The 10285-nt window shown below is 36.9% G+C and overlaps 1 pseudogene; it reads left to right on the top strand.

The window, feature by feature from the left end:
- The first annotated feature begins 797 nt into the window (after nt 1-797).
- Nucleotides 798-8444, top strand: LOC142422739 (inositol hexakisphosphate and diphosphoinositol-pentakisphosphate kinase 2-like; annotated as a pseudogene).
- The last annotated feature ends 1841 nt before the right edge of the window (nt 8445-10285 follow it).

The following is a 10285-nucleotide window of genomic DNA, read 5'->3' as shown; positions in this document are numbered from 1 at the left end:
CTGGGCTAAAGCATCTCTAATAGCTTGTATGACCACTGCAGTCATGGCAGGTTTTGAAAAATAAAAAGGCTGCATCAACTCAGAAAAACAATAGCCTTCCCGTCCCTGTGCATAAAACATAGCAACAACTTAAATTTTAGCAATGGCACAGAGATATCTGAAAATAAAAGTACATTTCCCAACTCACTGTCATGACAATTTCCAGTGCTTCTATACGCAGAAACAAACTTCAGCAGACCTATGTGTCAGCTAAATGTTTTCTCCTGATCCTGTTCATTTACAAGAGTTTTAGTGTAGGTAATTTACTTTGTATATGTGTTAGGCCAGATTAACCAGATAAACAAATCCTGTGACACACATATATTCATATATGTGTAAGGAAGAGCTTTGTATCAAGAAAGCATCCCAGCCAAGTTCAACTCAGGTCCATAAATCTGTTACTAGTACATAAGTCCCTCTTCAGAGTCGAGTCCCTCTTCAGACTCACACAGTGAGTCAAATGCAATGAGGTAGAAGTCAGGAATATCACAAGCCAGTGATTGCCAAGCCATGTCGATCCAAGGTTTGGGGAAAACTGGCAGGGCTCTGGCAGCTCTCAGGGTGGCCAACAAGCAGGCAGGTGAAGACAGAAAGAGAGGGCAGTTCTCTGGGACCTCCTTATGAGAAGGCAATCATAAGAGGTTCCATCAGACTGTGACCTGACTGACAGGTTGAATACCACTCTTAACCTTTTATGTATTTTCAAGTTGACATAAAATTATGTAACTGCCACAGTATATATATTAAATGGGGGGAAAATGAGTCAAGACCCAAAGTTATTTGTTGGACCTGTAGATACTTTAGGAAATCCTGAAAATTATTGACATGTCTTCTACTATGCAGATGAAGATGGCAATGAAGAAGATGAGTATTCAGCAGAAAGGCAAATAGTGGTTAGAATATGTTTCTTGACAAAGAAGTTCAAATCCAAACCAATGAAGTAAATCCTTGAATGGATCTCCTCATTTAAATATATCACAATAGTAATATTTGAGGATGATGATGTTTTGAAATAACCAGTACAAAACTCGTCTTTATGTAATTGTCTTGTTTCATTCTATTCTAAAGAATTTACACTGTGCTTTATACAATTGATATATGTATATGTATGGATTATGATAAGAGTTGTATGAGCCCCTAACAAAATGTAAAAAAAGAAAAGAGGAGAAAAAAAAGAAAAAGAAAATGATTAGGGCAAAGAATGTACAGATGTGCTTTATACAATTGATGTATGAATATATATGGATTGTGATAAGAGTTGTATGAGCCCCTAATAAAATGTTTTTTAAAAAAAGAATTTTCACTGGATAAAGCAATTGCCTATGCAAAACTCAAAGTTCAATTTGTAATTGATGGCTTGAATATGCAGCATCTCATACAAGATAGAAGTGTATCTTCAAGCTGAAGTTATTTAATTTCCTTGATATGTAATTTTAAGCCATGAACCAAATAATTCCAAAGCATACAAGGGGAAGATCATGTTGAAGTAAATGGAGTTTTCTTAAAGTCATTGATAGAAAATTTATGTGTATATATATGAAAAAATTATGCCTATAGATGGTACTGATGTCAAGGTTTATACAGTGGATTCAGATTCAAGAATCTACAGTTCTTGATGACAAGGTAGAATGAGATAATGAAGGAAAAGAAGTCAGACACCCAGTTCTTAAATCCTGTTATTCTTAATGCAAGAGATAAATTGATTTCTTGGAAAGTTTGCCTTGCTTTTAAGCAAGCAATTTGTGTATTTGTTTTTTGGGGTGCTAATGAACATTCCTATGTCTGTGATGTTAATGGCTTCAGCTTTGTGAAAAATTCCATGAAGTATTGTGATGATTGTGTAAAATTACATAGTAAAGTATAATGATTATTATAAAAATGACAATATTACTAATTATTGTAATGCAAGAACTTGGTGCACACTTTCATATCCCTTGTTCAATACTTTTAGAAGCTAGATATATCCCAATTTTATCAAATACATCTGGAACTATAATGGAACTTAAATGTGTTATAGCTGTCGTATGTCATGGGAAGGGAACACCAAAAAATAAAAAGAAAGAAAAGAAAATGAAAGTTAGGCATCAATTTTTTTTATCTTTTTGTAAAGTGTGATGGATATAAATATAGGAAACTAAAATTCAAAAAGGCAAAACAATTACAAGAAGTTCTGAATATTGCACAACTTTTTGTGGAAGTTGAGCAAAAACTGATTCTGAAATTGAAGTAAACAAGTCAAAATAATTTACAACTGTATTAGAGATGCCTGGTCATTTCTCTGGAATAAACGGTAAGGTCCAATTGACCTGTCTTCTTCAAGATGGTCTTAAAACATCTAGTGAAAAAGAAGATAGCAGAAAGGAAGAATCAACTTTACTTTGGGTACTAAGACAGGGCAGAGAACTAGCTACTACAGGCAAGGTTCAGGCTGATAAACTTGAAGAGCTTTCAACTGTATGTATCCTGGAGATTAGGAGATTATGGGGATTTGGGGATTTGCTGTTTGTGATTTACTTAAATTACACAGTACCTACCAACATGATCTCTAAATACAGATCTGAAATGTAGCTGAAGAGGGAAAAGTCTAAATGACAACAGCTGCTTTTGCAAAGGGGCTCTTCACTTTTAAAGGAGTGTTTGTTCTTCAGATGGTGAAAGTGAAAATACAAATGGTCTTTTGAATAGTGATAGTGATTCCTTAAGCAGTTGTCAGCAATGTGTGAAAGCAAGACTTCATGAAATTATTTAGAAAGATAGGGATTTTACTGTGAAAGACTTTTAAAAGCTTGCTAGTTCTAGAAGCATTTCCTTTATCAAATAAATGCATTTAATTTAAAATCCCATGAAGACCTGTGACAAAGTTTATGCCTTGATTCAATGTTTAACTTCTCAAATCAGACATCAAATAGCAGATACTAAGTCATCAGATATTCAGCATACCAGAGTGAGACATTAGAGCTTGTGTTAATCCAGGTAGACTAGAGAAACAGACCAGAGACATTCATATGTGTAAGAAAGAGCTTTGAAAGTTGATGGTGCCTGGCTATCAAAAGATATAGTGTCTGAGGTCTTAAAGACTTGAAGGTAAACAAGCAGTCATCTAGCTCAGAAGCAACAAAGTCTACATGAAAGAAGCACACCAGCCTGTGTGATCACCAGGTATCGAAGGGATCAGGTACCAGGCATCATCAGAACAAAAAAAATCATATCATTGTGAATGATGTGGGGGGTGGGGAGTGCAGATTGGAGACCCAAAGCCCATTTGTAGGCCACTGGACATGCCCTTACAGAAGGGTCTTGGGGAGGAGACGATCCAGTCAGGGTGCAATGTAGCAACGAAGAAACGTACAAGTTTCTTCTAGTTGCTAAGCTTCCTCCCCACCCTCCCCATTATCAGGATCCCAATTCTACCTTGCAAATCTGGCTAGACCAGAGGATGTACACTGGTACAGATAGGAACCAGAAACACAAGGAATCCAGGGCAGATGATCCCTTCAGGACCAGTGGGTTGGAAAGGGGGAGTCGATTACAAGGATCTACATGTGACCTCCTCCCTGGGAGACAGACAACAGAAAAGTGGGTGAAGGGAGATGTCGGACAATACAAGATATGACAAAAATAATAATTTATAAATTATCATGGGTTCACAAGGGATGGGGGAGTGGGGAGAGAGGGGGGAAGATGAGCAGCTGGTGCCAGGGGATTAAGTGGAGAGCAAAGGTTTTGAGAATGATGAGGAGAATGAATGTACAAATGTGCTTTACACAATTGATGCATGTATGGATTGTGATAAGAGTTGTATAAACTCCTAATAAAATGTTATAAAAAAGAGAAAAAAAGAGAGAGCTTTATATATAGGAGCAATTGAATATTGAGAAAACATTCCAGCCCAGTTCAGATCAAGTCAGTAAATCCAATATTTGACCATATGTCTCATACCAATCTATAAATTCCTCTTCAGACTCATAAAACATATTCAATGCAGGAAGATCACAGGCCAGTAGGTGGAAAGTATTGTGGATCTAGTGGCAGTAGAAGCATCTCAGCACTGGCAGGGGTCTCCATGTCCCTCTTTCAGCTCCAGCAATCTAGCGTAAATTCATGTGTCTTCTCCAAAGAAATATTTCACAGGGAGTAAGTGTGTGTCCCATTTCCAATGAGCCATCCATCAAAGGACTATAAAACAAAGAATAGAAGATATATTAGTAAAATTCCTGACCTCTATAATTGTATAAAATAAGATGTCCACCATAATGGTTCCTTGAAATTAGAAAACACACCGAATTATATAGACTTTCAAAGATATTAACACATATAATCACTCAGGAATATGGTGTACAAGTACATAAAGCTGCAAAACTGGAGATTGCCAAAGGCTACTGTGCACCACGATTTAGAAAAATTCATTTGGACCTTCAAAGGACACAAAATGATGAGACTGAGGTAAATTCTATCCTATATATTCCAGAAATGTTATGTAACCTGAACATCATGTTCATACCAGATTAGAGTTCACCAATGAAAGTCATGCACATTCTTTATTATCTGTGTTTCACTAAGGGGACTTATGTCATAAATCAAAGGATGAATGGTGAAAAGAACTATGGATTATTTAAATGTGCTGAGCTGAAATACATTATTCAGATTGTTCTCATGCTTTATGAGGATCCTAATAAGTATCTTTTCTCAGTGGATTGCTTTAATATGAATTACACTTTAGTGCAAGAGCCAAAGGGAGTGAAGAGGATAAAAGTTGACCATCTGGCTATGAATATAGACCAGCTTCTAGAGAGAAAGAAGGCAAGAAATGTTCTCTTAAAATGGATAATGATGAAGAACCACACACTTCTAAAACAGATGTGTTTGGTCAAGCTGTGGTATTATTCAAACCTATGGTATCAGAATCAATTCATATATATAAGAAATCTCCAAGCCCAAGATCTAAGAAGATGACTAAATATGGAGTTGTCCCTGAAAAATACTATTTATTTAGCAATCAGTAAATATTCATTTATCCATTACTGCACATGTGTGCACATTTAAGAAATCTTGTGGAACAGAAGGAGAATCCCGTGGGCTTTGAATTATTTTGCATAGTGCCATCTATTTGTCCTCTAGAAACACTTCACAGTGTACCATCTTTAAATCTGGTGGATGAATTTCTTGCTTCTATTGCTTCTTCATGACGTTCCATGGGAGAGCCCTAAAATTTTTTTCTACAACTTCATTTTCCAGCCAAATGGTAAAAATAAAAAAATGTATATTTAAAAAATATATATACCTACATAGATCCACCCACCACCAGTTACCGTAAAGAATGTTAAAGCAAGCAGCAAACCAATAGCCTTCTAGTGCAGTTGCTCCTAATACATCATTTTGAAAAAAGAAGAGTAGAACTAGCAAAACAAAAGTGCATGAACACACACACAAAGAGAAAAATTGGGGTGAAATGAAATCTTCTTAGAAAAAGCTAGAACTCCTTAAACTAATGAAAATCACATGTTAAAGTATACATATATTATAAACCATGACTGAAAACTGTATAAGCAAATAGTTTGTAAATCATTTTATTCATCTCTGTAATCATTTAAAACTTGTTTTTAAATCTAGAGATGTGTTGTACATATTCAGGTAAGGAATATATGTTAGGATCTAGAAATGTTCAAAACCATGTGTATTAGTATTTTGTGGTTAGTAAAATTTGCAGTGACAAAGTTGTACAATTTTTTTCTTCTCCTTCCCTTTAATATCATGTTTGCCAGGTCTTTTCAGGATAGAAAGTACAAGATGGCCTGTACCCATGTGACCTTGGCGGACACTTCTGTTGTCCATAAATTTCCTCTTGACTCCAAAAAGCTTCCATTTAAATTGAAATTTATCAGAATTTCATACTATACTAGGGCCTTTAAAAAACATAAGAAACTACATTTCTAAATTATATATTGAACTGGGTAAAAATGCTGCACAAAAACACTTGAACATTTTAAAGAACAAAGACGTCACTTTGAGGACTATGCTACACTTATCCTAAATCATGATATTTTCATTTGCTTCATATGCATGTGAAAGTTTAGCATTGAATAAGGAAGAACAGAAGAGAATTGGTTTGTGTGAATTATGGGGTTATAAAAAATATTGAAACTACCATATTCTGTCAGAAAACAAGCCAGTCTGTCTTTGAGGAAGTGCAGTCAGATGCTTCTTAGATGCCAGGATGGTAAGACTTGGTCAAATATACTTTAGACATAGTATCAGGAGAAACTATCCTTGCTGAAATAGAGGGTTGGCAAAAAAATAGTAAGACCCTTAAGGAGATGGATTGACACAGTGCTTTCATAATACCAACTTAGAAGATGGTGCTAGGCCAGACATTCTGCTGTTCTGGTGTTGGTCTACATTGGACTTGACTTGACATCTAACAATATGCCTCATCTAAGAAGCAGGTCAACAAAATGAACCTACTTCCTGGAGTTGTGGAAAATAATAGATTAGCAAGGATCATTGCTTATAAAAAAAGAACTTGGCATACTTTAATACTTAAAAAAAAAGTCAGTTGCCATCAATACCTACTCATTTTGACCCCATTATGTCAAAATAAAACTGCCTCTTTAGAGTGTTAATAACTGAATATTAAGAAATAGATTCAGAGGAGGTGCTTCTGAGGTACCACAAAGTCATTTCATACCTCCAACCTTTCAGTAGTATCCAACTACTTAAATATTTGCACCAGTTAGAACTTCCAGTAATATTTTAATATGGTCTTATTACTACCAGGTTTTACAAAAATCTCCTCATATATAGTGCCTTACTACTGATCTTCAGATGAAAATGGATTTTTTTCAAAAGCCAATTATTAATTGCTGGGATATCTTGCCCTTGGACTTGCAAAACAAAACTTAGGATTTTTTCCAGCAGAATTTTCTACTCTAAGGAGTTTCCAAGAGTCCATGCTTCCGTGTCTTACTTTGAACCAGAAATGTTATGACACACCAGAGATGCTGATAAAATGTGACTGAATGTGTCACCATGCAAGCAGGAAATACATGTGGGTAAAGGGCAGATAATAAGGAGCACATGGAAAAAGAGCAAGGAGGTGTAGGGCATAGGACTTCAGGGTTATTTCATATTAATATAGAGGGAAATATCATGCCTTCTAAAGCCTTGTATAGGACAAGTTGTCCATCTCTTCTCTTATACCTACTCTTCGGTTTCTTCTAGAGCCAGTGGGGTGACCAGCACTGGGACAGAGGTACTGGTCCCAGGTGTTACTCTCTCTTTTCACTGTTCTCCTACATCTGATGGATTATTTTACTGTATTGCGTTTGTCTAACACCTGTTTTAGAAAAATTTACTGCAAGTGTTAAAATTTTTCCAGGGCGTAAAATGTAGAGATATCTTTAGATTACCAAATTACTTGAATGGGAAACTAACAGGCAATGAGGAAAAAAATCAATATTCACTAAATGAAATGTTGAACATGAAGACAAGCTACAGGGAGACAGTAGAAACACACTGTACCAGCCCCTGCAAGGATACAGCAATCTACCTTGCTCTGTTTCTGTTATTTTAATGTTGTTAGTCAAATATCCCTCTATTACTAGGTCTGACCCTGGTAACTTTTTTCCATTTACTCTCTCTGTGAGTCACTATGTTACATCATCAGTGTATTCCCTGTTTTTAAAAGTCAGGGGGAAGAAGGTAGAACTGGGTAATAACTGATTATAGTGGTCATTCTGTGGGTGAGATCAGGAAGATAGTAACTATGCCACTAACATTTACCATACCATCAGGGTAAACCATGGTGAACTGTCCCAGAGCTTACAGACATAGACAGAATATGAGAGAGAGAGAGAGAGAGAGAGAGAGAGAGAGAGAAAGGTTTGGTGATTTACTTCTGAAAATCATCCAAAGCAAACCTTTAGGAATCACAACAGAGTCTTACATAATTGGTAAACGAGCCGTCAAGGTTGGAAGTACACTCAGGAATGTCATTGATCATAGGAATGACACAAAACTGGGTAATATTTCTTCCTGTCATAAATGTGGTCACTACTGACTCAATGGCAACTAACAACACGAGGAAGAAGGTGAAGAACAACCATCTTGAGAACTTTCCTTAATGTTGATTCTCTTTCAGTGTCATGTTGCACTTCATGATCCAGGGCTATCAGCTAGAAGAACAAGAATTATAATATTAAACTTACCGATGATGTATTTTAAAACATCTTTTCCAACGATTTTCTATCCTTATAGGCCAGGATAGACGCTTCTATAAAGTTATCATGTTAGGTATTGCAGGGATGTGCTCGCCCACCCAAGATCTTATGAAACAAATACAGCTGGCTGACCGCATCACTGTCTGCTCCTCTGGGATCGACGCCATAAAGATTCTTCAAATTATCTGACTTTGCAAGTTATTCAACTTTGGTGTTTATGGCAAGGATCCAAGTTATGATCTCCATGGCAACTGAGAGAAGTTTTGCACAAATCTGGAGGGAAAACAGATGCTTTGATAAAAAAAAATCAAATCTTGTTAAAATCTTTGGTAGCCTTGAAAATAACTTTCAAACTTCAGCTCCCTGTCCATAAAAAGAGATGATATAGTTATATACATAATGTACACATGGGTTTCAGTGGAGCATGATAAGGACAGTCTGGAATAGCATTTAATACACTTAGTGAATAAAACAGCTGAGCATCAAAATTGGCAAAGTTGGATTTAGTCTGTAACTGGCTTTAATAATGATAGAAAACTAGAAAATTTTGTACTTACCATCAGTTTGGACTGATAAGCACCTTAATTCTATCATACTTTTTCTCCTAACTTAGAGTGTCACATTCATAGTTAAGAGACTAATATTATTATGGTGTGGGTCATTCCATTTAGTGGGCACAGAATATCAGTATTTTTTTTATGGGACTGACTTTCACTGGTTGCTGCTGTTGCCTGTGTTCCTCTGCAAGATGTGGTGAGTCAGCTTCCCGTGCACCTGACCTCCACTCCAGTCTGATCCCTAGGACAATTGGCCTAAGGGAAGTAGAAAACCCTCAGCAGCCCCCACATAGTCTGGCTTCCCCAACCATAATGAGTAGCTGGCAAACCCCTGCTGAGTGCTGTGAGTGGGGTCTCAGACCACTTTGACCTCACACCAGACCTTGCTGTAATCCCCAACTGAACTGAGTGGGTCTTGCACTCCTCTCTTGGCATATTTGGCTCACACCCTAACACAGGTTGACTGCTTGCACTATGTGAATGGGACACAAAGACTTCTTCCAACACTGTAGTGCAGGACAGCACTCTCTGGATCTTGCAATACATATCTGACTGAAAACAACTAAGTGCTCATCTGCTAGGGAAAGTTAGGCAGGTCAGAAACTCCCAGAGGTGCCTTGTAAGGCAGTCCTGGTGATCTGCTTCTGAAAGTCACAGCCTTGAAACTCCACGGAACACGGCTCTCTGGCACACAGGAGGTCGCTGCAAGGCATAAATAGTTGACAGACAGCGACTAACAACAACAAAGGAAAGAGGCCAGCAGAGCAATGGTGCTGGCCACCCTTGTTCATAGATGGTGTCTTCTTTAACCAGGTTCTGTTTAATCCAAAAAAGGAAACAGAGTAGTCCAGAAGAGCACTAATGAAATTAGCTCTTCAGAGAGCAGCCAAAACCCAAATCTAAAACAACCAAGAATTTCTATCTAATATATTTGCCCAATGATAATAAATAGCTAAAATTATTCATGGATGATTTAAACTTTATCTCATGTGCCTTTGCTAAAGGAAGATAAGTGAGATCATACTTAAAGCAGAAGGATAAATCTGCAGGGGATTTGATAGACTGGATAGGTCTGGGATTTGGCAAAATGTTCTTAAGATCAATTGCATGTGATATAGTGAATATGCTCAGTTATAGAGCAAAATAGCCTTATTTCAGAATTTTTGATGCTTGAGGGCTCAAAATTATCTGGAATGAATATTCTCGAGAAATTAGATGTCAACAGCTTTATTTGTGTAGCCCATAATGATGACTGTGAAAAACTCTTTGGCAACAATAAAATGTGAATGATTGCCTTCTCCAATTGTACAAATGAGAAGCAGACCTTAAAAAGCACACTTCTGCCAAAGGTTACTTCTCTTAATTGTTCCTCAACTAATTACTACAGGGTTTAGTAAATAGGTTGAGCCATTCCCTGCCTCTGATGTAACCCCATACACACATATGTACTAGCATTCACATGGGTGCACACAT

Source organism: Tenrec ecaudatus, chromosome 12 (genome assembly GCF_050624435.1).
Source record: "Tenrec ecaudatus isolate mTenEca1 chromosome 12, mTenEca1.hap1, whole genome shotgun sequence".
Lineage (NCBI taxonomy): Eukaryota > Metazoa > Chordata > Mammalia > Afrosoricida > Tenrecidae > Tenrec > Tenrec ecaudatus.
Note: the sequence above shows the minus strand (reverse complement) of the source record. Positions and strands in the feature narration are given on the sequence as shown.